At 42.7% G+C, this 27,004-nt stretch overlaps 1 long non-coding RNA gene and 1 pseudogene across 1 annotated transcript in view; one reads left to right on the top strand and one right to left on the bottom strand.

The window, feature by feature from the left end:
* Window positions 1-7,873: 7,873 nt before the first annotated feature.
* Window positions 7,874-27,004, bottom strand: part of LOC138843906 (uncharacterized) — a 180,362-nt gene continuing 161,231 nt past the window's right edge. Inside the window, exons 4-6 of the long non-coding RNA XR_016213145.1 lie at window positions 21,804-21,963; window positions 10,956-11,055; window positions 7,874-8,292 (exon numbers count right to left, since the gene is read on the bottom strand). This is a non-coding gene — a long non-coding RNA (uncharacterized LOC138843906). The remainder of the gene's footprint in view (window positions 8,293-10,955; window positions 11,056-21,803; window positions 21,964-27,004) is intronic.
* On the top strand, window positions 13,449-17,644 carry LOC149124770 (regulator of G protein signaling 10 pseudogene; annotated as a pseudogene).

Raw genomic sequence — 27,004 nt, 5'->3', positions numbered from 1 at the left:
TGGAAAAGCAGAAGATGGTCCAAATAGGCCCCTGTCACCCATATGGTAGACCCAGATCAGGTAGATGCAGCCTGATCCAGCCCGTGCCATCTAGGGAGTGAACCAGCGGATATAAGATCTCTGTGAATCTGTAACTCTGACTTTCAAATAAATAAATAAATAAATCTTTAAAAAAAAAAAAAGAAAAGAAAATCGACCCCAATCACCTGCCAGGGAATGATTTCTCACTGGGTGTAGACTTCCTGAGAAAGATGCACTACATGGCGGGGGCGGACCCAATGTACCTGCACTAACCTCAGAACAAAGAAAGGCCAATAAACACCCAGAGGAGCAGGGAAACCCGGTGTTACACAGCATGAAATCAGCATAGCAAAGCCTCCCTTGTGCCAGTGAGGAGGCAGAAAGGGTAACATCCCAACCCCAACCCACCCCCCCACCCCGCCCTTGCTTCTCTATCCCATTCCCATACACCAGAGGGAAACCTCCCTTTTGACATATCGCATCCTTTACGGAGAATCCCCAGAAAGCTGTCAAGTAAAAGAAGGCTACTTGGGAAACATGTCTACATCCATACGGAAAGAACCTGCCCACCTACGTAGCACCATCAAACTGGTCTTTCACTGGTCCACACAAACACAGACTCAGCACAGCACAAACTTGAAGGAGCAGGACTAAATGGACAGGTGACTGCCAAAGTTTCGTAAACACACGGTTTCCCAGAGCTGGAACTGTGGTGGAGCTGGTCAGGCTACTGCCTGTGATGTTGGCATCCCACATGAGCGCCACTACCAGTCCCGGCTGCTCTACTTTTGATCCAGCTCCCTGCTAATGGCCTGAGAAAAGCAGCAGAAGATGGCCCAAGTCCTTGGGTCCCTGCACCCACGTGGGAGATCCAGAAGAAATTCTTGGCTCTTGGCTTTTGCCTAGCCCAGCCCTGGACACTGTAGCCATTTAGGGAGTGACTCTCTCTCTCTCTATCTCTGCCTTTCAAATAAATCAATAAAGATATAGTTCCCCAAATGAAAAATAAGTATAAAATACTTATTACCATTTAAATTCAGATTAAATTTTGAAAGATCAAGAGGTCTCCCCAAATATAAAGTGATAAGAAAGAAAATATATTAGAAATTGATAAAAGCATGAAGAACTGTGTTGTACATCGTTGGTGGGAATATAACTTAGTACACCCATATTTTCAAAACTAGCACGGTGCCTCTTTAAAAATGTAGAAACAGAATTACTATATGATGCAGCAATCTCACCTCTGTTGCATTCAAAGGAATTGGGATAGGTACATCAAAGTCACGTCTGCAGCCCCACGCAGCTTTCAGCATTACCTACAGTAGCCAAGATAAGCAAACAACCTAAATGTCCATCATTGGATGAATGGATAAAGAAAACCTGGAAGGCACACACACACATATACACCCACAATGAAACACCATAGAGCCTCTAAAAAGAAGGAAATTCTATCATTTGCAAGTGTGGACGGACCTGGAGGACATTATACTAAGTGAAGTAAGCGTGGCACAGAAAGACACATGCTGTATGAGCTCATTTCTACATGAACTCTAAAACGTCCATCTCATGGAAACAGAGCACAAAGACAGTTACCAGCTGGATGTCCCACATTGTGGAGAGGAGATAAGGAAATCGCAGATGTTGATTAAAGGACATCAAGTTTCAGTTACATTGGAGAAGTAAGCTTTAGTGACCTATTGCACTGCCTGGTGACCATATTTAATAAAAAAGTTGCTTATTTCAAAACTGATAAAAGAACAGATTTTTAATGTTCTCACCCCACAAAAAATTATTTGTTGAGGTAATAGACATGTTAATTAACTTGATTTATCCCTTGTACTAAAACATTACATTGAGTCCCATAAATATACTTACAATCTGTCAAGAAAAAAGTAATATATTTAATGAGAAACAGAAATAGACAAATAGAAATATGCCAACAACACTGTGATTAAATACACCTTGGTAAGACTGAAGACATTATGAGTAATCCGTTCTAATGCAATGAGGTCAAGGCCCTAATAGCATCCAATAATAACCAGAACCACACGAGCAGATCACAAGATAATGCTGGATGGAGAAGATTTAAAACAGTGTCGAGGGTGGCAACCGTAGCCTTGAAAGGAAGGTTATAAACCGTGGTGGGATAGTGTAGATAGTCCTCCCTGGGATTCACAGTCAGGCCGCCTATAAAAGTAGTGGGCCAGGAATCCTTCCAGTCTTATGATTCTATTTGTAATAGTGTCTAAGAGGGTTTGTGCTTTCTGGGAGAAATAACAATTGTAAATATAAAAAAATGCACCCTGCTGCAGAGCACCTAAGCATATAAAGCCAACACTAACCGACAAAAGGAGGGAGGTTGATTCCAATTCACTAATAATAGGGTACTGTGGGGAGCAACTGGGAGCAACTCGGACTAGACTAAGTTACTGGAATTAAGACTTATTCTATGCATCTGCTCTCCCACAATATGGCACTGAGAAGGGAAACAGCTTCTACACAGCTGCCTCCAGTTCAACCAATAAGCAGCAGGACCTGCTCCTGATTGGAGGAGAGCAGCGTGCTCGGCGTGTGGGTAGCAGAGTTGGGATTGGTGGAAGAGGACTATAAAGGAGGAGAGAGACAACATGCACGAGGAACATCTAAAGGGAACATCTATCTGAAGGAACACCTGTGCAGCCCCCGAGAGAGCCGGCCGGCGGTGTGCCGCTCCCCCGCGGAAGTGGGGAATGTGGCAGGGGGAACCGCCCTTCCACGGAGGTGGAAGGGACAGTAGCCAACCTGGGAAGAACCAGCAGCAAACCCGGGGAGGGCCGAGCAAACAAAAGAACAGCGCAGGGTCCTGTGTCGTTCCTCCACGAAGACAGGGAGCGACATAATGGTGCCGTGACTCGGATATGAAGCCTAGGCAAGGTTTAGTGTCGTTCCTCCATGAAGAGGGGGAGCGACAGGTACTTTCTTTTCTTTTTTTTTTATTTTTGACAGGCAGAGTGGACAGTGAGAGAGAGAGAGAGAGAGAGAGAGAGAGAAAGGTCTTCCTTTTGCCGTTGGTTCACCCTCCAATGGCCGCCGTGGCTGGCGCACCGTGCTTATCCGAAGCCAGGAGCCAGGTGCTTCTCCTGGTCTCCCATGGGGTGCAGGGCCCAAGGACTTGGGCCATCCTCCTCTGCACTCCCGGGCCATAGCAGAGAGCTGGCCTGGAAGAGGGGCAACCGGGACAGAATCCGGTGCCCTGACCAGGACTAGAAACCGGTATGCTGGCACCGCAAGGCGGAGGATTAGCCCATTGAGCCGCGGCACTGGCTAAGGGTACTTTCTTTTCTTTATTTCTATTTTTTAATTTTTTAAAGGTTTTTATTTATTTGAAAGTCAGAATTACACAGAGAGAGGAGAGGCAGAGAGAGAGAGAGAGAGAGAGAGAGGTCTTCCATCCATTGGTTCACTCTCTAATTGACCACAGTGGCTGGAGCTGGGCCAATCCAAAGTCAGGAGCCAGGAGCTTCTTCTGGGACTCCCACATGGGTGCAGGGGCCCCAGGACTTGGGCCATCTTCGACTGCTTTCCCAGGCCATAGCAGAGAGCTGGATCGGAAGTAGAGCAGCCGGAACTCCAACTGGCATCCATATGGGATGCCGGCACTGCAGGCTACAGCTTTACCTGCTAGGCCACAGCACTGGCATAGGGTACTTTCATAGTTCACTTTCAGTAATGGACAGACTATTCATTTGAGAAATCACTAACAAAAACAAAATGGTGTTAACTGCACTCTACAGAGTTAATTGCTTCTACAGGACATTCCAACAACACTACATGGAACATTATTCAAGGCATATCATCTGGTAGGCCACAAAACAAGTATCAAAAGATTCAAAACTTGAGAACACATCAAGTGACTTTTCAGACACCAGTGCAGTAGAACTAAAAATCAATAACAAAAGAATTTTGGACCACAAACCACGAGTAAAGTCCACAGATTAGGAAAGAAATCTAAAAATTTGTTGGGAGCAAAAGAAAAATGAAACAACAAAAGGAGTACTAAGAGGTGTTGTGAGAATGACCAAGTGAGGCACCAAGTGTGGTGAAAGAATCCACCGGAGCAGCTGCAGAGGGGGGGGGGTGCATTCACTGAGCTTTCTGCAAGGGAGCAGTGAGCAGGCAAGTGGGAGACCGAACGACACACAAGGACTGCAATCCGAGGGGTATGCACGTGCCAGCAGCTCCTCAGACATGGTGAGTTGGTTTTCCTGTCATCCAACAGGTTTTTCCAGTTAGGTAATTTGCTGTGCTCTGCATGGAGCTGGTGTTCATTTCCATGAGCTAGGGATGTCTGCCTGCCAGGTACACTGGCTGCCCTCTGCAAGAGGAGAGTTTGTAGCTATCAATGGCTACGTCATAAAAATAGAAACATCCCAAACTACCCATTGCTTCACTTCAAGGAACTAGAAAGACAAGAATATACCAAACCCCAAAGTAGTAGAAGCAAAGAAATAATAAAGAAGAGAAATGAATGAATTAGAGACAAAAATATGAACAAAACAGGAGGGTATTTTTTTTCTGAAAAGACTGACTGAACACCAAGAGGGAAACCTGTTGGAGTGAGGTGGACACTATGGGAAATGGTGGCTTGATCAGCATAGCCCTGACTGTTAATGAACAACTTAATACATTATCCCTCTTAGTAGTTTTTTTATCTGTTCTACTTAATATGACTGGTTTAGATCTGTAATTGATGCACAGTTATTCTTAAGTGTTGAAAATTAACTGAAATGTGATCCCTGTTGAACATGGGAGTGGGAATGGGAGAGGGAAGAGATGTATAATTTGGGACATGCTCAGGCTGACTTGCCCCAAGTGGTGGAGTTGGAAGCATACCAGGGGATTCCAATTCAATCCCATCGAGGTGGCATGTACCAATGCCATCTCACTGTTCCAGGTGATCAGTTTCAGTTCACAGTTGGTCATGGTGAAGGGACTGGGAGTCAAAGGGAGCACATAGACAAGTCTAGTACCTGCTAACGCTAACTGATGGAGTAAATAAAGGGGAGAGTGATCCAACATGGGAAGTGAGATACTCAGCAGACTCATAGAATGGCAGATGTCCTAAATAGCACTCTGGCCTCAGAATCAGCCCTAAAGGCATTCGGAGCTGGCTGAAGAGCTCATGAGAGTATTTCAGGCATGGAAAGCCAAGACACTCTGGCAAAAGATCTCTGCGAGTGAGATCCCAGTGGAAAGAACAGGTCATCAAAGAAGGAGGTACCTTTCTCTGAAGGGAGGAGAGAACCTCCACTTTGACTATGACCTTGTCTAAACAAGATAAGAGTCGGAGAACTCAGAGGGCTTCCATAGCCTTGGAAACTCATGACTGGTGCATAGGGAGATTACTGATGCCATAGACAGGAGTGTCAATTGGTAAAGTCAACAACAGGAGTCACTGTGCACTTACTCCTCATGTAGGATCTCTATCCTTAATGTGCTGTACATTGTGATTTAATGCTATAACGAGTACTCAAACAATATATTTCACTTTGTGTTTCTATGGGGGTGCAAACTGTTGAAATCCTTACTTAATGCATACTAAACTGATCCTCTGTAAAAAAAAAAAAAGAAAAAAAGAAAAAAAAAAGAAATTATCAATTCCCAACTTGACTCTCACTGGGATTAAACATGACAATAGGTCTGCTCTGATTTCATCATCATTTAAAAAAAATCATCTATTATTTTTCACTTTATGTTTCTGTGTGGGAGCAAACTGTTGAAATCCTTACTTAATGTATACTAAGCTGATCTTCTGTATATTAAGATAATCGAAAATGAATCTTGATGTGAATGGAAGGGGAGAGGGAGTGGGAAAGGGGAGGGTTGTGGGTGGGAGGGACGGTATGGGGGGGAAGCCATTGTAATCCATAAGTCGTACTTTGGAAAATTATATGCATTAAATAAAAGTTTAAAAAAAAATTTAAAAAAAAAAAGATAAACAAAATTGACAAAGCCCTAGACAGACTGTACAAGTCAAAAGAGAGAAGACAAGTAACTGAAATCAAAGACACATTCACAGAAAAAAAAAATTACAACTGACACCATGGAAATCCAGTGAATCATTACGAACAATGATGCACCAAGAATTTTGATAAACTAGAAGAAATGGACAGACGTTGGGACATATGCACCTTGCCAAGACTGAATCATGGGGAAATAAAAAACCTGAACTGACCAACAATGAGTAATGAGATTGAATGAGTAATAAAAAATCTTTCCATCAAAGAAAAGACAAATGCCTTTACCACAGAATTCTACCAAACTCGTATCAATTCTGAAACTATTTAAACACAGCTGAAGAGGAGAGAATTCTCCCAGTTCCTCTGCAAGGGTAGCATTTCTCTGCTGCCCAGGGCTGGGGAGAAGAGGAGGATGAACACCAAGTTACTGAGATCCAGGCTATCTGTCCACGGGCACCAGCCTGGATTCACTGGACACACCTGGTACTAGCATCCAAGGCTAAGGCCTGGACTCCACTCCTGAAGAGGAGGCATCGCCAGCCATGTTGTCCACCTTGGAATTGAGGGAGCAGTAATGCACATAGCTCTTTCCTTCCTGCTGTGTCCTTGACAGTAACCTAGACCAGCTACTGTGACACCTCACCCTGTTTTTTCAGCTCTTCCGAAGATAGTTTTGTACATGAATAGCTATTCAAACTGATATTTCTATGGGGAGATGATGAGTTGGAGGGTCATCCTCTGCTACCATCTTGCAATGTCTCCCAGAAAAATATAAGTATTGGGAGAGCTCCAGGAACTAATAAAAAGAGTAAACCTTATGAATGAGTTTCCATTGAGAAAATATTAGGATTCATATCTGTAAACTTTGTAGAAATTTCAAAGCCTAAAAAATACAAAGAAAACCTTAGGCTTTAAACCATTTTTAAAAGAAAAATTTTATTTGATAAATATAAATTTCCAAAGTACAACTTTTGGATTATAGCGGTCTTCCCCCCATAACCACCCTCCCACCTGCAAATCATCCCATTTCCTACTCCCTCTCCTATCCCATTCTTCATTAAGATACATTTTTAATTATCTTTATATACAGAAGATCAACTCTATACTATGTAAAGATTTCAACAGTTTGCACCCACACAAACACACAAAGGATAAAGTACAGTTTGAAGACTAGTTTTACCGTTAATTCTCATAGTACAACATATTAAGGATAGAGGTCCCACACGGGGAGTAAGTGTACAGTGACTCCCGTTGTTGATTTAACAACTGACACTCTTATTTATGATGTCAGTGATCACCCAATGCTCTTGTCATGAGCTGCCAAAGCTATGGAAGCCTCTTGAGTTCGCCAACTCCGACCTTATTTAGACGAGGCCATAGTCAACGTGGAAGTTCTCTCCTCCCTTCAGAGAAAAGTACCTCCTTCTAGGGATTTAAACCTTTTTACAAAGCAATAGGCAAGGTAACTTCAGCTGCAAAGGGGCCCAAACCAAATTATTGTCAAGAATATGATCTAACATCTAATATCAGAACATGCTGGTTTCAATCCCAATTTTATCACTTGTATAATACATAACAGCAAAATATTTTATTGGTCTGTCAAGTTAAATAATATTAATACTTAAAGAATTATGCATAGTAACCTCATACTTCATAAGCTTACAATAAACGTTATAATTGTGAGTTCTATAAGCCAGTAGGGAAACATTTTTTGAACTGAGAGGAAAATTTTTGAAGCTGAAATTAACTAAACAGCCAAATTATTATCAAATTTGAGAGAAAGATAATAATTTTAGTTTTACAAAGCTTCAGAGTTCAACATTTGCAGACTACATCTGAAATAATTACACAGATTTTTAATATCATTTTTATAAAGATTTATTTATTTCAAAAGTCAGAATTACACATAGAGGGAGGAAAGGAGGGAGAGAGGAAGAGAGAAATAGAGAGAAACAGAGAGAGAGAGAGAGAGGGAGGGAGGGAGATAAGGGGGGGGAGGGAGAGAAAGAGGTGTCTTCCATCTGCTGATTCACTCCTCAGATGACTGCAATGGCCAGGGATGGTCAGGCTGAAGCCAGGAGCCAGGAGCTTCTTCCAGGTCTCCTATGTGAGTGGCAGGGGTTCAAACACCTGGGCCATCTTCCACTGCTTTTCCCAGGCCATTAGCAGGGAACTGGATCAGAAGTGGAGCAGCTGGGATGTGAACCAGCAACCGTATGGGACACCAGCTTCCCAAGTGGCAGCTTTACCCGCTACGCCACAATGCCAGCCCCTAGATTTATAATATCATAATGAAGAATTAGTCCATGCAATACACAGGATATAATAAAAGAACAAATGCAGAGTTGACACTTCTGAAGGCAGGAGAAAGAAAATCAAACCTCAGAAGAAAGAAAAAGGCGATTGAAGAGAGGCACACACAAGTGGAAGTCCTAAGGTGACAGGAAGAACATGAGGAACTGTCTTTAAATAAATGACATAGAACTGAATGTAAAGAGAAACAGCCAAAGACTTAATGACAAAGACTGTTCATAAGTAAATGAAGATCTGAATCATGCAACCACAGACTGAGAGAACCTAGACCCACACCAAAAACTAAGAAAATATCAACATTTCTGAACATCTTAGTGATGATGTTGAGTTGCAATTTCCAGAAAATCTACCCAGGCAGAAGCAGGTGGTCCCTGTACAGGATGTGGGAAGCTCGGAGGTACCTGGAGAACAATGGCACAGCTTCTCTAGACCACTTATTCAATGCCCTATTTCCAGGGAGGCCAGATCATCCTATTTGAGACTACAGCCCTTGCAGCTCCTAACATTCCTCATCCGACTCCCCACTCCACGCAACTTACTGTCTCATGTGTGGGATTGTGGGCCATGTTTTCATGTGCATCATCCTACTGGAATGAAAGCTGCTGGACAGGGTGCAATACGCCTACTCCCTAGCATGAGGAGGGAAAAAACAGGGCTTACTGAGAGAAAGAATCAGTAGCCTAGGCTGCCCGGAAGAGTATGAGAAATAGTACTCTTATACGTAGATAGTGGCGTGTAAACCCTAAACAGTTATAAACTTGCAAAGGGAGACTTACTAGTATCAAATTACATCTTAGAACGATTCATAGTCTCCTACTACTTTTATGCTTTCAGGCATCCATGCTAGAAAATACGTCACATCCACAGAGAGGTTTGCACATGATCGTCACTGCAGCACTCTGTAATGCTAGTACAGTACTTACCAATTTTTTTTTATATAAAATGGAAGTAAACTGTGGTTTATCTACTCTATGTAAAACTACAGCATTTTAAAATGAACCATTTTTATAAAACACAGTAGAAAAAGTCATAAATCTGGAAAAGCAAATATAAGCACACATCAGTGGAGCAAAAAATGAAGAAGCACACAGAACTAATGGAATGCTGTGGAGGGGGGGTGAAAGATGATGGGATGAGAGGTATGGGGGGCTTCTCTGCCTTATTACATACCCACAAATCCCTGTGTTGCCTGAATTTTTTTAAAAAAAATTTTTTGACAGGCAGAGTTAGACAGTGAGAGAGAGAGAGAGAAAGAGAGAGAGAGAGAAAGACAGAGAGAAAGGTCTTCCTTCCTTTGGTTTACTCCCCTAATGGCCACTACGGCCGGTGCGCTGCACTGATCCGAAGCCAGGAGCCAGGTACTTACCCTGGTCTCCCATGGGGTGCAGGGCCCAAGCACTTGGGCCATCCTCCACTGCCCTCCCGGGCCACAGCAGAGAGCTAGACTGGAAGAGGAAAAACCAGGACAGAATCTGGCACCCCAACCAGGACTAGAACCCGGGGTGCCTGCGCCGCAGGCAGAGGAATAGCCTAGTGAGTCGTGGCACTGGCTGAATTTTTTACAATGAAGATTTTTCAGACGTTATTGTGTGTTTTTTATTATTAAAAATAAAACTTAAAGCAATTTCTGACAAAACTGACAAAAGGACAAAATTATATTGGTAATAATTTCAGTGTTTACATTAGTAATGTTGTTATACATAGTTGTAATATTAATGCTAGTGTATGTTAAGTTTTTGCTTGTGCTGAGTCAACTTCCAAGTGAATATATAGAAATTATTTCATTTAATCTTCAAAACCATTCCAACTTCTGCACTCTTCTTTTCTACATAAGGATACTGAGACCCAGAGAGATAAGGTAACCTGTCCAGCGTTCCACAGCACATACTGTATGCTAGGAAATGAAGAACATACCAAAATTCCTTATATTGTAAAAAAACATTCCCAGGGCATTCTAGTTTTTGTAAAGTTTACTGAGAACAAAAGTCATATCTTAATATAAAATTGTGTCCCTAAACATAGAAGAACTAAATAAGTTTTTATAGATTATGACTTTAAAAGTGCATAAACAATGACTATACTAATTTGCGGAACATATTCTACACAACATGATTAAATGTGGTTCTTTTAGATTAGCATGAATTTTTTCTATTTTAATAAGGTCACAACAGAGATCAACTAACAGCTTGCAGCCTCACAATATCAAAATGTAGTTGGTTTTCCTCTGCAAAAGTTTGCAAGAAGGAATTAAATGTACATTCTTTAGCATCACTTGAGCTTTTCTGATTTCCCTAAATAAAGGAGACTTAGAATTAATGCTTTAATTTCCCTGAGCTGTTTAGTTTGTCTGTTCTTTCTCATAATAATACTTTAGTAATAAATTAGATACCAAATTGTTTATCTTACCTATGCTTAGCTGCAATGTGTGGATTTTTTTTGCTTAAAATGTGTGCATTGCCTTAGAAAAGCAATAGGGAAATATTAAAAACATAAATTAAGGCAAACACAAGGCCTTGGAGGATTTTCCAATATTAGATTTGGACACATTTTAAATGAAGAACATGTTTCAGGCTCTGAATGGAAGCAAATGATGGAAAAAGAAAACAGCCAATTCAGACTCACCCAGTAGCCTCCGGTTCAAGTTCAAACACTTGAGCAGATGTTGTGAACGTTGAGTCATTAATGAGGTCTCTGACTAGTGGATGCTTTCTCTCCCATGAAACTGCCCAACAGAATCAGTGATTATTTCACTTGCATTAGTTGAATGTGTTTTACTCCCAATAAAATGAGTTTACAGAAGAACTGCAAGTATGTATGTGTACCATGTGTGTATTATTTTTCGGTATTGATGAATGGTTTCTCATTATTCCCCCTAACCAGTTTGCTGGTTGGCCTGGATCAAGAATTGACCTGTGGGGATGGATCAGGGTAATCTCACCTAGTTCTTAGTGGTTTTCAGGAAGCACTTTGGCCTCATTAGCTAGAAACTAAAATATAATCTAACTAGTTCCAGACAGCAAAACTTTTCTCTTATTTATTTATTTATTTATTGACAGGCAGAGTAGACAGTGAGAGAGAGAGACAGAGAGAAAGGTCTTCCTTTTGCCATTGGTTCACCCCCCATTGGCCGCTGCAGCCGGCGCACTGTGCTGATCCGAAGGCAGGAGCCAGGTGCTTCTCCTGGTCTCCCATGGGGTGCAGGGCCCAAGCACTTGGGCCATCCTCCACTGCACTCCCGGGCCACAGCAGAGAGCTGGACTGGAAGAGGAACAACCGGGACTAGAACCCTAGGTGCCGGAGCTGCATGCAGAGGATTAGCCTATTGAGCTGCGGCACCAGCCAAAACTTTTCTCATAATTATCTCTTTCATAAGAGGAATTATTTTCCCTTTGTATTTTTCTTACTGTCTTCAATTTCACCTCAGTAAATGGAATATATATTTAACAGAGTGTGTAGTTCCATGGTCTTGGTTGAGCAGTCTTGAACCCTAAACATCATCACCAGGGGCTGACAGCTGTGGCTTTGGACAGGGAGCTCACCTCAGCATGGTCTCTCGACCATGACAGTGTGAGCTCTGGTCTTCTGCTCAGGGTGCTCTGGTCTTGGTGGGCTGAAGGCTAGGGATGTGATCTAGCATTGTGGCCTTCATAGGCATAGCAAAAGGAGTCTCCACCCATCATAGAGCCAGGAAGAGACCATTGTAGGGAGAGCCTACTCCTTTTTAGGCACTTCCCCAGTTCATACTGAACATGCTTATCAATTGCAGATTTGAGACCAATACGAGTTTGGGAAGGATTGTAAGAAAGAGTCAGTATAACATCAGCAGTAGATGGAGGGTGCTCTCTAGTGCTGCACTAACAGAGGTATCCCTAGGCTCAGGGAAAACAAACAAATGGAGAATTTCTAGAAGGACAGCCACAAAAAAGTCAGATTACAATAACTCATCTTTCAATGTACAGATGATGTTGTACAGAAACAAGCATCAAGAACTTTCAAGAAGCAATGACCTCACCTAGCGAGAAAAACAAGGTACAAGAACACAACCACGTAGGAATGGATGTTTCCAAACACTCAGAGGAAATGCCTTAGAAAAACAATGAGACCCAAGAGAACATATGCAAATAATAAAATAGTATAGATTTGATAGGCAAAATGGAGCAAAATCCTTCAACTGAAAAGCAAACTAACATTTGCCAAGATTTGGGCAAGAGAGAGACAGGGAAACACGCACAGAAAATCTGAAACTATCTGTTCATCAGAGCTAGTTTTTCACAGGATGTTCCCAGAAAGCTTATCTTGCAATATTGTAGTCAGAGAAAGCCAGACCAGCACAAAGAAGCAAAGTTGAAAGAAACCTAATGCTATAACTAGTACTCAAACAGTATTTTTCACTTTATGTTTCTGTATGGGAGCAAACTGTTGAAATCTTTACTTAATGTATGCTAAACTGATCTTCTGTGTATAAAGAGAATCGAAAATGAATCTTGATGTGAATGGAAGGGGAGAGGGAGTGGGAAAGGGGAGGGTTGCGGGTGGGAGGGACGTTATGGGGGGAAGCCATTGTAATCCATAAGCTGTACTTTGAAAATTTATGTTCATTAAATAAAAGTTTAAAAAAAAGAAATGGAAAAAAAAAATAAAAACAATCAATAGCAGAAGAGATCAAACAGAAAAACTATCAGCGAGTTCGAAGACAGGCTATTTGAAAACACATGGAGGCCGGTGCCGTGGCTCAATAGGCTAATCCTCTGCCTTGTGGCGCCGGCACACCGGGTTCTAGTCCCGGTCGGGGCGCCGGATTCTGTCCCGGTTGCCCCTCTTCCAGGCCAGCTCTCTGCTGTGGCCCGGGAGTGCAGTGGAGGATGGCCCAGGTGCTTGGGCCCTGCACCCCATGGGAGACCAGGAGAAGCACCTGGCTCCTGGCTTCGGATCAGCGCGGTGACCCAGCCGCGGCGGCCATTGGAGGGTGAACCAATGGCAAAAGGAAGGCCTTTCTCTCTGTCTCTCTCTCTCACTGTCCACTCTGCCTGTCAAAAAAATAAAAAAGAAAAAAAGAAAACACATGGAGAAAAAAGAAAAGAGGACAAAGAGGAATGAGGAAAGCGTATGGGAGATATGGACAGCATGGAAAGGGTAAATATTTGGGTTACTGGGATTCAAGAGGGACGTGAGAATGTCAAAGGAGCACAGAGCCTATCCAAGGACATTCCTCAATGTAGAAAACATACCACGATCCCGGAAAAGGCCAAAAGTCACCAGTATGCTTCAACCCAAGCAAGACTACTCCAAGACAAAGCATAGCCAAGTTCTCTAAGTTTAAGTATAGAGAGGACTCTCAAAGCTGCATGAGAAAATACACAAATAACACACAAAAGGGCTCTAATTGGCCTGACTTCAGTCATACCAGCAGAAACCTCACAGGCCAGGAAGGGGTAGGATGAGACTTTTATAATACTGAAGGGAAAAGATACCTGCTCAGCACACTGTATTTGCAAAAGCGGTTTTCAGATATGAGGAGGAGATAAAGACATTCCCAGACAAACAAAAGCAGAGAGAATTTATCACCAGCAGAACTGTGCTGCAAGAAATGCTGCCGGAGTTCTTCAGGGGAATGAAAGAGATTCTAACAAGTAAGAAAAGAGTATCAGAGGTAGAAATTTCTTTTTTAAAAAAACATTTGTTTATTTATTTGACAGTCAGTGTTACACAGAAAGAGAAGGAGAGACAGAGAGAGAGAGAGAGAGAGAGAGAGAGAGGTCTTCTATCTACTGGTTCACTCCTCAAATGGCCGCAGTGGCCAAAGCTGGGCCAACCCAAAGCCAGGAGCCAGGAGCTTCTTCTGGGTGGGTCTCCCACGTGGGTGCAGGGGCCCAAGGACCTGGGCCATCTTCGACTGCTTTCCCAGGCCTTAGCAGAGAGCTGGATTGGAAGTTGAGCAGCTGGGACTTGAACCGGCGCCCATATGGGATGCCAGCAGTGCAGGCAGCAGCTTTACTCACTATGCCACAGCACTGGCTCCACAGAAATCTCATTGATAAGAGTAACTATAAAGGGTGTCCAAATTGGAAAGGAGGAAGTCAAATAAAATCAATTTGTCATTGTATGCAGATGACATGATCTAATATAGAGAGAAGCTCAAAGACTCTAAAAAAAAGTTGTTATAACTTGTAAACAAATTCAGCAAAGTTTCAGGATACAAAATCAATGTACAAAAATCTGTAGCATTGCTATCTATCAATTGTAGATCATCTGAAAAAGAAATCAGAGAGAACTTCCACTTTGACTATGACCCTGTCGGAATAAGATCGAAGTCAGCGAATCCAACAGGCTTCCATAGCCTTGGCAACTCATGACTAGAGCCTAGGGAGATTACTGATGCCGTAAACAAGAGTGTCAAATTGTTAAGTCAACAACAAGAGTCACTGTGTACTTACTTCTCATGTGGGATCTGTCCTTAATGTGTTGTCCAAGGTGAAGTAATGCTATAACTAGTACTGAAACAGTATTTTACACTTTGTGTTTCTGTGTGGGTGCAAACTGATGAAATCTTTACTTAATATATACTAAATCAATCTTCTGTATATAAAGATAATTGAAAATGAATCTTGATGTGAATGGAATGGGAGGGGTGCGAGTGGGAGGGAAATTATGGGGGGGAAGCCATTGTATTCCATAAACTGTACTTTGGAAATTTATATTTACTAAATCAAAAAAAAAAAAAAGAAATCAAAAAGTCAATCCCATTTTCAATGGCTACCAAAATAAAATAAAATAAAATATCTGGAAAAAACAGACATGTAAAAGGTCTCTACAATGAAATCTGTAAATCACTGAAGAAAGCAATTGAAGAAGACACAAAGAAATGGAAGGATATTCCATGTTCATGGATTGGCAGAATGAATATCATTAAAATGCCCATACTATCCAAAGTGATTTACAGATTCAATGTAATCCATATCAAAGTCCCAATGATATTTTTTCACAGAACTGGAAAAAAACACAACTAACATTTATAAAGAACCACAAAACACCCTGAATAGTTGAGGCAATCTTGAGCAAAAAGAGCAAGGCATTACACTAGTTGACTTAAAATATATTACATAACTACAGAAATTAAAATAGCACAGTACTGTCACAAAAACCATGATCAAGGAAACTGGATACACACTCCGGAAGTAAACCCATAAAGGTGCTAAGAATGCGAATTAGAAAAAGGGTAGATTTTTTTAAAGTAAATGGTGCTGAAAAATTCACATTTACAAAAATGAGTTAAAATGGATCAAAGACTTAAATGTGAAACCTGAAATTTTACCCTGAATTCACCTGACCTATTCTGAAATTGTTTTAGAAGAAAACAGGGAAAAGATTTCAGGACATTGGGATGTACAAGGTTTTTTTTTTTAATTTTTTCTTTTGAACATTTTATTTAATAAATATAAATTTCCAAAGTACGACTTCTGGATTATAGTAGATTTTTCCCCCATAACCACCCTCCCACCCGCAAACCATCCCATCTCCTACTCCCTCTCCCATCTCATTATTCATTAAGATTCATTTTTAATTATCTTTATATACAGAAGAGCAACTTAGTTTATACTAAGGAAGGATTTCAACAGTTTGCACCCACACAGACACACAAAATAGAAAGTACCATTTGAAGACTATTTTTACCATTAATTCTCATAGTACAACTCATTAAGGACAGAGATCCAACATGGGGAGTAGGTGCACAGTGACAATCATATTTATGGCGTTAGTAATCACCCGAGGCTCTTGTCATGAGCTGCCTAGGCTAGAGAAGCCTCTTGAGTTCACAAACTCTGACCTTACTTAGACAAGGCCATAGTCAAAGTGGAAGTTCTCTCCTCCCTTCAGAGAAAGGTGCCTCCTTCTTTGATGACCTGTTTTTCCAGCTGGGATCTCACTCGAAGGGATCTTTCATTTAGGTCATTTTTTGCCACAGTGTCTTGGCTTTCCATGCCTGAGAAACTCTCATGGTCTTTTTAGCGAGATCCGAATGCCTTAAGGGCTGATTCTGAGGCCAGAGTGCTGTTTAGGTCATTGTGCAAGGTTTTTATAGATCAGACCTCAAAAGCACAGAAAGTAAAAGTAAAAATACATAAATGGGATTCTAGGAAACTAAAGAGTATTTGCATATCAAAGGGAATAGTCAATACTTTGAGGATACAACCTATAAAATGAGAAAAAACATTTGAAAGCTATACTGACCAGGGATTAGTATGCAGAATACAGAAGGAACTCAAACAACTCGATAGCAAAAATCCCAACCAATCCAATTAAAATCTGGGCAGTTGATCTAAAAACTGTGTTTATCAAAGGAAGACATACAACTGGCCAAAAGGTACAAGAAAAAGTGCTCAACATCACTCACTGTTGGGAAAATGCACATCAAAACCACAGTGAGATATCCTCACTCCAGTACAGTAAATGATGATCAGAAACACAAAAGATAACCAGTGTTGGCAAATGGGTAGAGAGAAGGGAACTCCTGCGTACTCTTGTGGAAGACAGTATGCAGGTTTCTCACAAAACTGAAAAGAGAACTACCATAGGATCCAGCAATGCCACTCCTGGAATAGATCCAAGGGAAATGAAATCCACCTGTCGAAATGAAATCCACCTGCACTCCCATATTTATTGTAGCACTATTCACACCGGCTGAGAAATGGAAACACCCTAAATGTCCATCCACCAATGAATAGATGAAGAAACTGCAGAACCACGTCACTGAGCTGGCTGAGGGGGAAGTGGCCACTGTCAAGCACTCACAACAGTGACGGTGGAGCCAGCAGCAGCTACCAGAGCCTCAGGGGCACAGCCAAGTGGGTGGCCTCCATTGAGAATCAGCTGGAAGACTCAGAAGATGTCAAAGGATTTGCAGAACATTTTTAAAAGGAGTGCAACAAAGAAAACATCTAGTTTTGGATAATGTGTGAATATTTTAAGAAAATGCCAACATAAGGATCAGATGGAAGAAGGGGCAAAGGAGACTGACCTGACGTTCCTGCCCAGCAAGGTCTTCTCAAGGTCAGTGTGGCTCAGTGGAAAGACTGGAAGAACCACACCTGCTGATATCCCAGAAATCCCAGGACCACATCTTCGATCTCATGAAGCATGACAGTTACAGCACTCCTTGAAATCTAACTTGGTTTTAAAGCACAAGCCACCCGGGGAAGAGGAAGCACACTCGCGTGACACTCAAACTGCAGTCAAAAGGGCTTGCAGACTTTATAACACACGAGAATCCCAAGAATCCGGGTTGCAGAACTGAGGCATGATCATGCAGGGTTTAGAATTGCTTTGCTATCTGCAAGGACCAAAACATACAAATCCTATCATGAATGTGTGCATTTAATCAACTGCACCACCAGTAGGTTTGGTTTGCCAAACAAAGGTTCCTTCAACACTGGGTACTCTGAGGATTTTATAGTTTAATTAAACCTTATATGAAACCACAAGGTAAAACATAAAAAAAGGAAAGAAAGCGAGGTATATATACACAATGGAATATGATTTAGCAATAAAAAGGATGAAATCTTGTCAGTTGCAACAGTGTGGGTGGAACTGGAAGTCTCTGTGCTAAGTGAATTAAATCAAGCACAGAAAGGCAAAGACAAATCCCATGGTCTCACTCATACGTGAGATCAAAAAAATAGGCGACCTCATGAACGTTAAACAGATATTGGTGATTATCAGAGGCTGGAGATGGATGTGGCGAGGCAGACAGGGAAAGGCATGAGGTTATGGCTAGATAGGAGGAAGATCTTTGAGGTTCTGCACAGTAGGATGAAGTATGATAAACTCAATGTGTTGTGCATTACTCTATTTTTAAAAAAACAAGAATGTGCAGCTGGTGCTGTGGCACTGCTGGTTAAGCTGCCACCTGCAATACCAGCAGCGCATATGAACAAAGCCTGAGTCCACCTGCTCCATTTCCATTCCAGCTTCCTGCTAAAGCTCCTGAGAAAGCAGCACAAGGTGGCCTAAGTGCTTGGGCTTCTGCTACCCAGGTGCGAAACTCATATGGTTTCTAGGATCCTGGATCCAGCCTGGTGGAGCCTTGGGTACGGTGGACATTTGAGGAGTGAACCAGCAAGTGAAGATCTCTCTGTCTTATCTGTCTGAAACTCTGACTTTCAAATAAATAAATCTTTAATAAATTCTGATTTATATACTCATATATTTTATATGTATTTGTGATATGAATATACTTATACAACAAGTAATAAAATTTGAGTGCTATTTCCTAAGAAATTATTGTTACTATAAGTGTGATCATGTTATTTTGGTATGTTTAAAAATATTCTTCAGTCATTAGAGAAATATGCTAAAATCATTATAGGTAAAATGATGTTGTATCAGACATTTTCTTCTTTTAAAATTTAATTTCTTTACTCACAGTGGCCCCTGACTGGAGTGAAATCTGGGAACCAGGAACCAGGAACTCAACCCAAGTCTCCCAAATGCGTGGCAGGGGCTCAACTACTTGGACCATCAACTGCTATCTCCCAGGTTACACAGCAGTAGGAGGCTGGAATAGGGAGTGGAGCTGGGACTAGAACCCAGGTTCTCTGATATGGGCTGATGATTTCTATAAAATTACTCAGGAGTTCAATTAGTAAGGGAAAAAAATGGAAGTATATCCATATCATACATGCCAATATTTCTTAAACTGGCTTTTCAAATGTTGTAAAAATATTTAAATTAGCATTTGGCAATAAATTAAAAATATATATTTGTGATTAGAACTGCACAAATCTCCTCTACGTGGTTGTCATTCCCTGGTGAAGGCTACGTCTATGAAATGATCCGTGGGTGTTCATATCCCTCTCTCTTGTAGTTTTCAAGTAGACGCACTAACACTCAATGCTTTGAGAATATCTGTCTCCAGTTATTCTGACTACAATAATAGGCATTTTGTTATGAAAAAATATCAGAGAATAGTCAAATGTTGAGCTGGAAAATTCATTTATCTCAAAATATCCAAAATTGTACCTATCTCCATTTCATACATGTGCATGCTCATATTTCATAAACTGACTTTTCAAAGGCTGCAGTGAAACCTCTCAAGTAGCATTTACCAATAAGTTGAAAATATATGTGATTAGAGAAGTGCTGCACTTTGTGCTCTCATTAACAACTAAAATGCAAAATTTTAAAGCACCCTGCTTATGAAGTGTCTGCCTACTTTATATATTACTTTCTCAAAACTTAAAAATATCACTATGTCACTACGATCATACAACTTTGTCTTGAAATCACTTCAATTGGGGAACTGATTTTAGTCTTTGCCTAATCACAGATATTTATTTTCTTAATTCCAATCGTGATGTGATACAATTTCATAATTGACCTGGTCCTGTAATAATATAAAATAAGCATGCTTTAAAGATGTTACATTGGCCGGCACCGCGGCTCACTAAGCTAATCCCCTGCCTGCGGTGCTGGCACCCTGGGTTCCAGTCCCGCCAGTCCTGTCCCGGTTGCTCCTCTTCCAGTCCAGCTCTCTGCTGTGGCCCAGGAAGGCAGTGGAGGATGGCCCAAGTGCTTGGGCCCTGCACCTGCATGGGAGACCAGGAGGAAGCACCTGGCTCCTGGCTTTAGATCAGCGCAGCATGCTGATGATAGTGGCCATTTAGGGGGTGAACCAATGGAAGGAAGACCTTTCTCTCTGTCTCTCTCTCTCACTGTCTAACTCTGCCTGTCCAAAAAAAAAAAGATGTTACATAGTCGTTCCACATAAACTCAATATCAAGTACATGTTGCATGAACTAATAATATTCTTGTAAGATTATTAACTTTAATGTTTCTGTAATATTTAAAACAGCACCACACACATGCATGTGCACACACACACATACAAACACATGTATACCCTCTTATTCATGTCAGGGTTTTAAAAAATTCTTTCAGATGCTTTTCTTCAGTACATATTTTCCACAGAGCATTTCTTCGTAATTTTGCTCAGAGAATTATCAGATTATATTCTCGGAGGCCATGACTATTCATATTCACTGCAGCAATGCAGTCCACGAATTTGAATGTGAACTTGCCAATCTTTCCTAAGCTGTTAAGATACATCTTAGTTGTATTTACCTGCTTAACTGAGAAATGGTAATTCTTCTTATTATGGTGTTCCTCTCGTGAACTTGACCTTTCTCATATAGATTATCTACTGAATTTTAATGTTAATTCCTAACACCTTGTATGCCTCCACTTTATTAGCCTTATCTTACTAGGAAATTTTCCCAATTTTAGCAGGAATGCATTTATTTCAATTTATTTCAATTTATTTCAACAAAGGAGTCATAATTAACTTCCTTATTCATGGAGATAAAACTCCATTTAAATGACAATTATATATATATACACACACACACATATATACACACACATACACACACACACACAACTTGCCAAATGTGACATTTAAAATCTATATATCCACTGGACAAATTTAACTGAAGCATCAGAACTATTATGATGATGGTTAAAATTTATGCGACCCTTTTTAGATGTTAATCTCATTCATGTACTAAAACTCACTAAATTCTCCCAGCAATCCTCTGAACTCAGCATCGTTTTAACAAGCTGAGACTTGCAGTTGTAAATGAAAACAGATCTTTAGATGCTGCACATACATTAGCCATGAAAGAACAATTACACAACGCAAAAGCCGTTTGCTTTGGAGGACAAGGGCTGTTGCTCCTCAGTCTTTTGTACTGAGGAAAAGAAGCAGGACCTGAGCTGCAGGCGTCCAGTCCCTTCCTTGTTGACATGCCGTGGCCTTTGGACGAGCACTACCCTGGCCCCATTTCAGGGTTTTCTGCAGTAACAGCTGCCGCTCTCAGTCCCTGATGTTTTACTTTGTGCTCCTGACATGCAGATGGCAGAGAAGTTAGACCCTAAATCAGGTTCCCAGAAAGACTCTGAGGTCAGCCATTGGGCATACAAAATATTTTCCCTGGGCTTCTTCATTCTCTGTTTATAAACAGCTTCAGCCCAGAGAGGCTCTCATTTACCACTTCTCTTTCTCTGGCTTATCTGCAATGGAAAGTTCTGACCTCTGACATGACTGCCACTGAGCACTGAAAAGAGAAAGATTCAGATCTCTCGACGTCACTGGGAGTGAACGTGGAATGCATATTTTTAACTAGGACTTTGGCAAACTTTGCTCAGATAAGCAAAGTCCTTTCTTAAGACGAACCTCTTGAAAGCACAAACTACTTTATACAGATAAAATTCCTTGACTTCTTGCTTTGGAGGGATAACATGAGCCATCACTGTAATCCAAAGTCAAGTATTCGTAAAATGTATTCTTCATTTGAGCCTGAAGTCTGTTCTGGTTTGTCTCTTCTCTTTGGCTGAGAACATGCCGGACACTTCAGCAACGAATGGGATTGATTATTATAGATCAAGGACTGTGAACACAGCCTGTGTCACACCTACCTTAACAGCGGAGACAAGTTCCTGCCCTGGATACCTTTCTTCCGTGTTAGGCAGACTGACCACACACTCCAGACCCAGCCCCGACAGTCTTCCACCCTACAGTGCGGTGTGAGATTGTCACTTCATTTGGCTTACGCTCATGGTTTCCTTGGCTGGACACCTGCAAGGCAGCACGCGGGACGTGAACTGAGAGGAAAGTACTGAACAGTGGAGAAGTCAGCGTCTGAGGTTCACAGACAGACGCTGGGTCACAAGTGATGCACGTCACAGGGCATGAGGAAAACATTAGCCAAAGCGGAAAGGGAGCATCGGAGAGGATTTGGAGCAGAGAGAAGGGTGATATTCTCACAGGAGGATGAGGTTGCAAAGTCTGATTCCGGGCTCCTATTCCATCCTTTCTCCTGTCTCACTCTGTTGGTCCTGTTTATTATACAAGACATCTCCCCCAAGAGCGCTAAGCATTTTACACAACTCCTATCTTTTTTTAATGTTAGCCTGCTACGATGAATACTGAAAAATTATCTTTAAATTTTAATTGCTGTTTTTGCCCAAACAATGTGTTTGTGTGTTAGAACATGAAACACCACCACAAGGCCTGTCACAAAGACCAGACGTCCTCATCCCCAACAGCAGTGCTGAGAGGGAGTGAAGAACCATTAGAGGCAGTAAGCGCAGGATTGTCCTACAAAGGAACTGTGCAGCCAACGTGCTGTTTAATTAATGAAATCAGTGGGGAAACCGCACCGAAGGTGAAGCACAAAACCACAGCTGTGGATTGCCCCCAGAGGCCTGGTCTGCAGAGTGGCCGTGGAGAATGTAAGAGGCAGGGCCTTACAGGAGGCCACGAGGCCACTGCAGTGCTGCCTATGGCAGGGACCAGAGGGGTTCTTTGAGGAGACCCCAAGTTAATTCCTGCAGAGTGGGTTGTTTGAAGAGCCTGCCCCTGCATTGCTCTCTGGCTCCCTGTCTTTGATGTGCCTTCCTCCTGCACCTGCTCCTGCCATTGTGATGTCATTGCCAAGGGGTCCTCACCAGACCTGAGTCAATGTTAGCACCCCAGAAGAGCTCAGAATCAGGAGCCAGAGACACCTCTCTCCTTGTAAAGTTACAGCCTCAGGTTACCACAGTAACCAAAAGCAGACTGTACACCCAACGAGAATGACTTGCATTTCTACCAGTCTATGATACATTACTTCTCTTGTTTGTTGTAGCAAAACAGCTGGAAGACAACGAAAGGCACATGCCTTACAGAACCTTACAGCCAGGAATGTGAGACTGTGAACAATGCAGATGTAAGCGCTGAAGTCACGTGGGGATTTTTCCATCTCTTTCAGTCTTTCCTAATTGCTCCATAGGGAGACCACCACTTCCTGCTCTTGCGACTATCCTAGCATCGACTTGCATGCTGAGACAGGACACTGAAACCACCCTACTGTCGCTGCTCGCCGTGGACCCTGCTTACTGACCCTGTCTGCGGCAGGTGAAGACGTGGCTGTCATGCGACACTCCTCACACATGCTGCTCTTGCCCTGCCCCATGGGCACCCATGCCTGCCCACCTCACAGTCGCGGAGCTCTAGGCCATGCTGGGAAAGCTTGCTGCAGCATCCCGTATCATCGGAAGGACCCTGCGTTTTCTGGGCCCCACGCCTTCCTCTCTACAGATCTGTACTTGGACTCCCTGCAGCCCTTCTCTGCTAATCGCCCCAGTAGGATGTGAGTGGGAGGCAAAATTTTGAGACCGTCTCCCAATAAAGACTATGATTAGTGTACCTTGATGCTTGATTGATAGGTTAGCTGTGTGTAGATATCTAGGTTTTGAGACATTTTCCTTAAAATAGTTTAAAGCGGTGCTCCAGTATTTCCTAAATTACAGTGCAAATGTCAGGAAACTGATTCTATTTTTATTCTCTATCTTTTGTGTGACTCGATTTTTCTACAAAGACACTTCTTAAATCTCCCGTGAGTTCTGGTGTTTCACAGTGCTGTCTTGGAATGGGCCTCTTCTTCATCCAGCGGCAGCTCTCTGACTCTGGGCCCATCCTCCAGCTCTGGGAAACAAGCTTAGTAATTGGATAACTAGTATTCTGTCTTAGTTTTTCTGACTGTTACGTAGATGTACGACCTCATGCACTAGTTCTCTTCTCTTCTCTCTGGGATTTAAAATGTGCTCCTTCCTTCTACATCTGAGAATTTCACTGATTTTTAAAAACTTTGACATAATGCTTTTCATTCAAGTACTTTCTCTCAATTTTATTCTGTGTTTTCTGTATCACCCTCCTCTCTTTTTAGTGAATGCAGTTATACACCCAACAGATGACGTCAGTTGTAACATTGACTATTATGTCACTTTTCCTTTCTGTTTAGGCATTTGGTTTTCACTACAGTATTCTAGCTGTTTTATGTTAGAGGCTTTCCTCAAACGTCTGGTGCCACAGGCTGAACATGCAGACTTCTTAGAACCAGGGATATGAGGTCACTGTCATGGTGCAGGTGCAACAGGTTAAGCTCCTAACTCGAAACTGCTCTGCTTCTGATCCAGAACCAAGAATGAATTAATGTTTTTAAAATTCTCTGTGGTCAGATATGGTGGATTATTCGCATACTGCTTGGGGCCGGCACTGTGGCGCAGTAGGTTAACCCTCCGCCTGCAGTGCCAGCATCCCATATGGTGTTGGTTCAGGTCTCAGCTGCTCCTCTTCCAATCTAGCTCTCTGTTATGACTTGGGAAAACAGTAGAAGATGGCCCAAGAGTTTGGGCCCATGCAGCCACCTGGGAAACCTGGAAGAAGCTCCAGGCTCCTGGTTTTGGATCAGTCCAATGCCAGCAGTTGCAGCCATTTGGGGAGAGAACCAGTGGATGGAAGACCTCTCTCCTCTCTCTCTCTTTCTTTCTCTCTCTCCATCTGTAATTCTACCTCTCAAATGAATAAATAAAATTTCTTTTTTGAAAAAAAAACTTGATATTTGCATAGTACTTGGCAAATGTTTGTTTCTGACATGAAGAAAAGTATTGTGTTTGGAGAGAGGAAAAAATAAGAAGAGGGGGGGTACAAAGGACAGACTCAGCTGCTGCAATAAAACCTGAGCCCTTGCAGCTGTCAGTCCTGCGGCACACAGCACCACACCCGCGAGGGGGCAGTGTCTCCAGATGCCCGCGCCTTCAGGTTCGTGTCTCACTGTGCGCGGCTCCTGCCATCCGGTCCATACTGCCTTCTCTTCCTTTGTGCCGCTACAGCTCAGCTTACCCACTCTCTTGTCAGGATAGTTACAATATGAAATGCACTGGGCATTCTGGCACCGGAGGTTTAGCCTTCATCTCGGGAGTGTCGGATGTCCAGCAAACCGTTGAGATGAGGTCTGGAGGAGTCCAGGGCTCCCTGTGCCCCTGCAATCATCCCCCATGCCACCTCTCCCACCTTCCCTGGGGAGACACCAGCCTTCCCAGTAGAAGGGAGCCAGGCCTGTCCTATAAAATGCCTCAGAAGACAAAGTCATTAAAAAATGCTTTCCAAATGAATTTTTAATTCGTTCCCTTGCAGCTTTATACATCCATAACATCTTCTTTGCCTGAGGAGCGCTGCAGAAAAATGAATTACGAAAATAAACCCATGAAGAGTGGAAATGAGCTGATCCGTTTGCCCAACTACCACAGAATACAAATCCTGAGCAAAACGGGTTCTTGCAAAAGGAAGGCAGTAAGGCTGTTCACCTGTCACTCACAACATGGCAGAGAATAGAAGTAACTAGGTAACATGTTAAAACAGACTAATTAGGAAAGGCCAGGAAAAAATGAACATGTGTTTGTCCTAAAGATAACAGTCAGGACTTTAAAAAAAATATTATTTTATTTGTTTGAAAGAGTTAGAGAGAGAGAGAGAGAGAGAGATCTTCCATCTGCTGTTTCACTCCCTAAATGGCCATAACAACTAGAGCTGGGCTAGGCCAAAGCCAGGAGGCAGGATTCTTCCAGGTCTCTCACGTGGATGTGGGGACTCAAACACTTGGGCCATCTTCTGCTACTTTCCCAGGCCGTTAGCAGAGAGCTGGAGCAGCAGCAGATGAGTCAGAACTCAAACTGGTGCCCATACGGGATGCCAGCGCTGCAGGAGTGGCTTTACCCACACCACAAGGCCAGCCCCCACACAGACATTTTCAGGGAAATTGCAAAATTGCTTATCCAGAAAAAATAAGGAATTATCTGGAATACTGCAATGAAAATCATATAATAAGAAGTAGTGGTGCCTTGAATGTAAAATGAAACAAATTGTATTTGCTCTTTCCTCTTGCGTGTGTGTGTGAGTATGTGTGTGCGTGCGTGTGTGTCTGTGTCCGTGTGTGTGTGCATGCATGCGTGTGTGTGTGTGCATGTGTGTGTGATTTGATGCCATTTCTTGGAAACGCATGGAGGTTGCAGTTTTCCACGCCAGCCACGCCAGCCTGAGCTTCCATCCATCTTCACGCTTCCAGAGCTTTCCCGTGGTCCCCACTTCTGGCAGGGGAAGGAGGAGAAGGAGGTCAAGGCCAGGGAGGACTGTGGGGAGTGGATCCCTGGAAACTACCCTGCTGGGAAGTCAAGGTAACCACGGCCATCAGGAAGGGAAGCGGCGTGCTCTCTGCACTCAGGATTCTCTTGTGCACGTGGCTTTCCCCCCACAAATCTGGGACTGCACCTAGCGTGCACCTAACGAGGCGGTTAAAATCAGGGAATTACTGAAAGCACGTCTGTGTTGTTCGGCTGGAAGAAATCTTGGGGGCAAGTGCTGGGGAAGGCACACGCAGGAGTCTCGGCAGTGCGGTACTGACCTGGCACCCCTGAAGGGCCAGCACCTCTCACAGAGCCCCTGGTGCTGCCTTCTGTTGTCCTCTTGCTCCTCCCACGAGTCCTCATTCCAGTGTCAAAGATGTGGGATCTTGTTCAGGTTCTGCTTTCTCCAGTGATGAGGAAGCTCTGTCCCCTTCTCTGCTGTTATTTGCTGTGTGTCAGCATCCTTTAGGTAAACTGGTAAACCACCCTCTAAGCTCGGGAGGGAGAATGTAGCAGAGGGACGTTCTGCTGGCTGCCCACTAGCATCCAGAAGTCCATCTGCATTTTGTTAGAGGTCAGTAGAGGCCCCCATCCAGATATCTTTGAGGATCTGTGCACACTCAAGTCCCACCAGGAGCAAGAGAGCTGTCTGCATCTGCTCACCCCTGTGACGA

This window comes from Oryctolagus cuniculus, chromosome 9 (assembly GCF_051225735.1).
Source record: "Oryctolagus cuniculus isolate XC-2025 breed Fujian yellow rabbit chromosome 9, ASM5122573v1, whole genome shotgun sequence".
Taxonomy (NCBI): Eukaryota; Metazoa; Chordata; class Mammalia; order Lagomorpha; family Leporidae; genus Oryctolagus; species Oryctolagus cuniculus.
The sequence above is the reverse complement of the archived record's forward strand: the minus strand, read 5'-3'. Positions and strand labels throughout refer to the sequence as shown.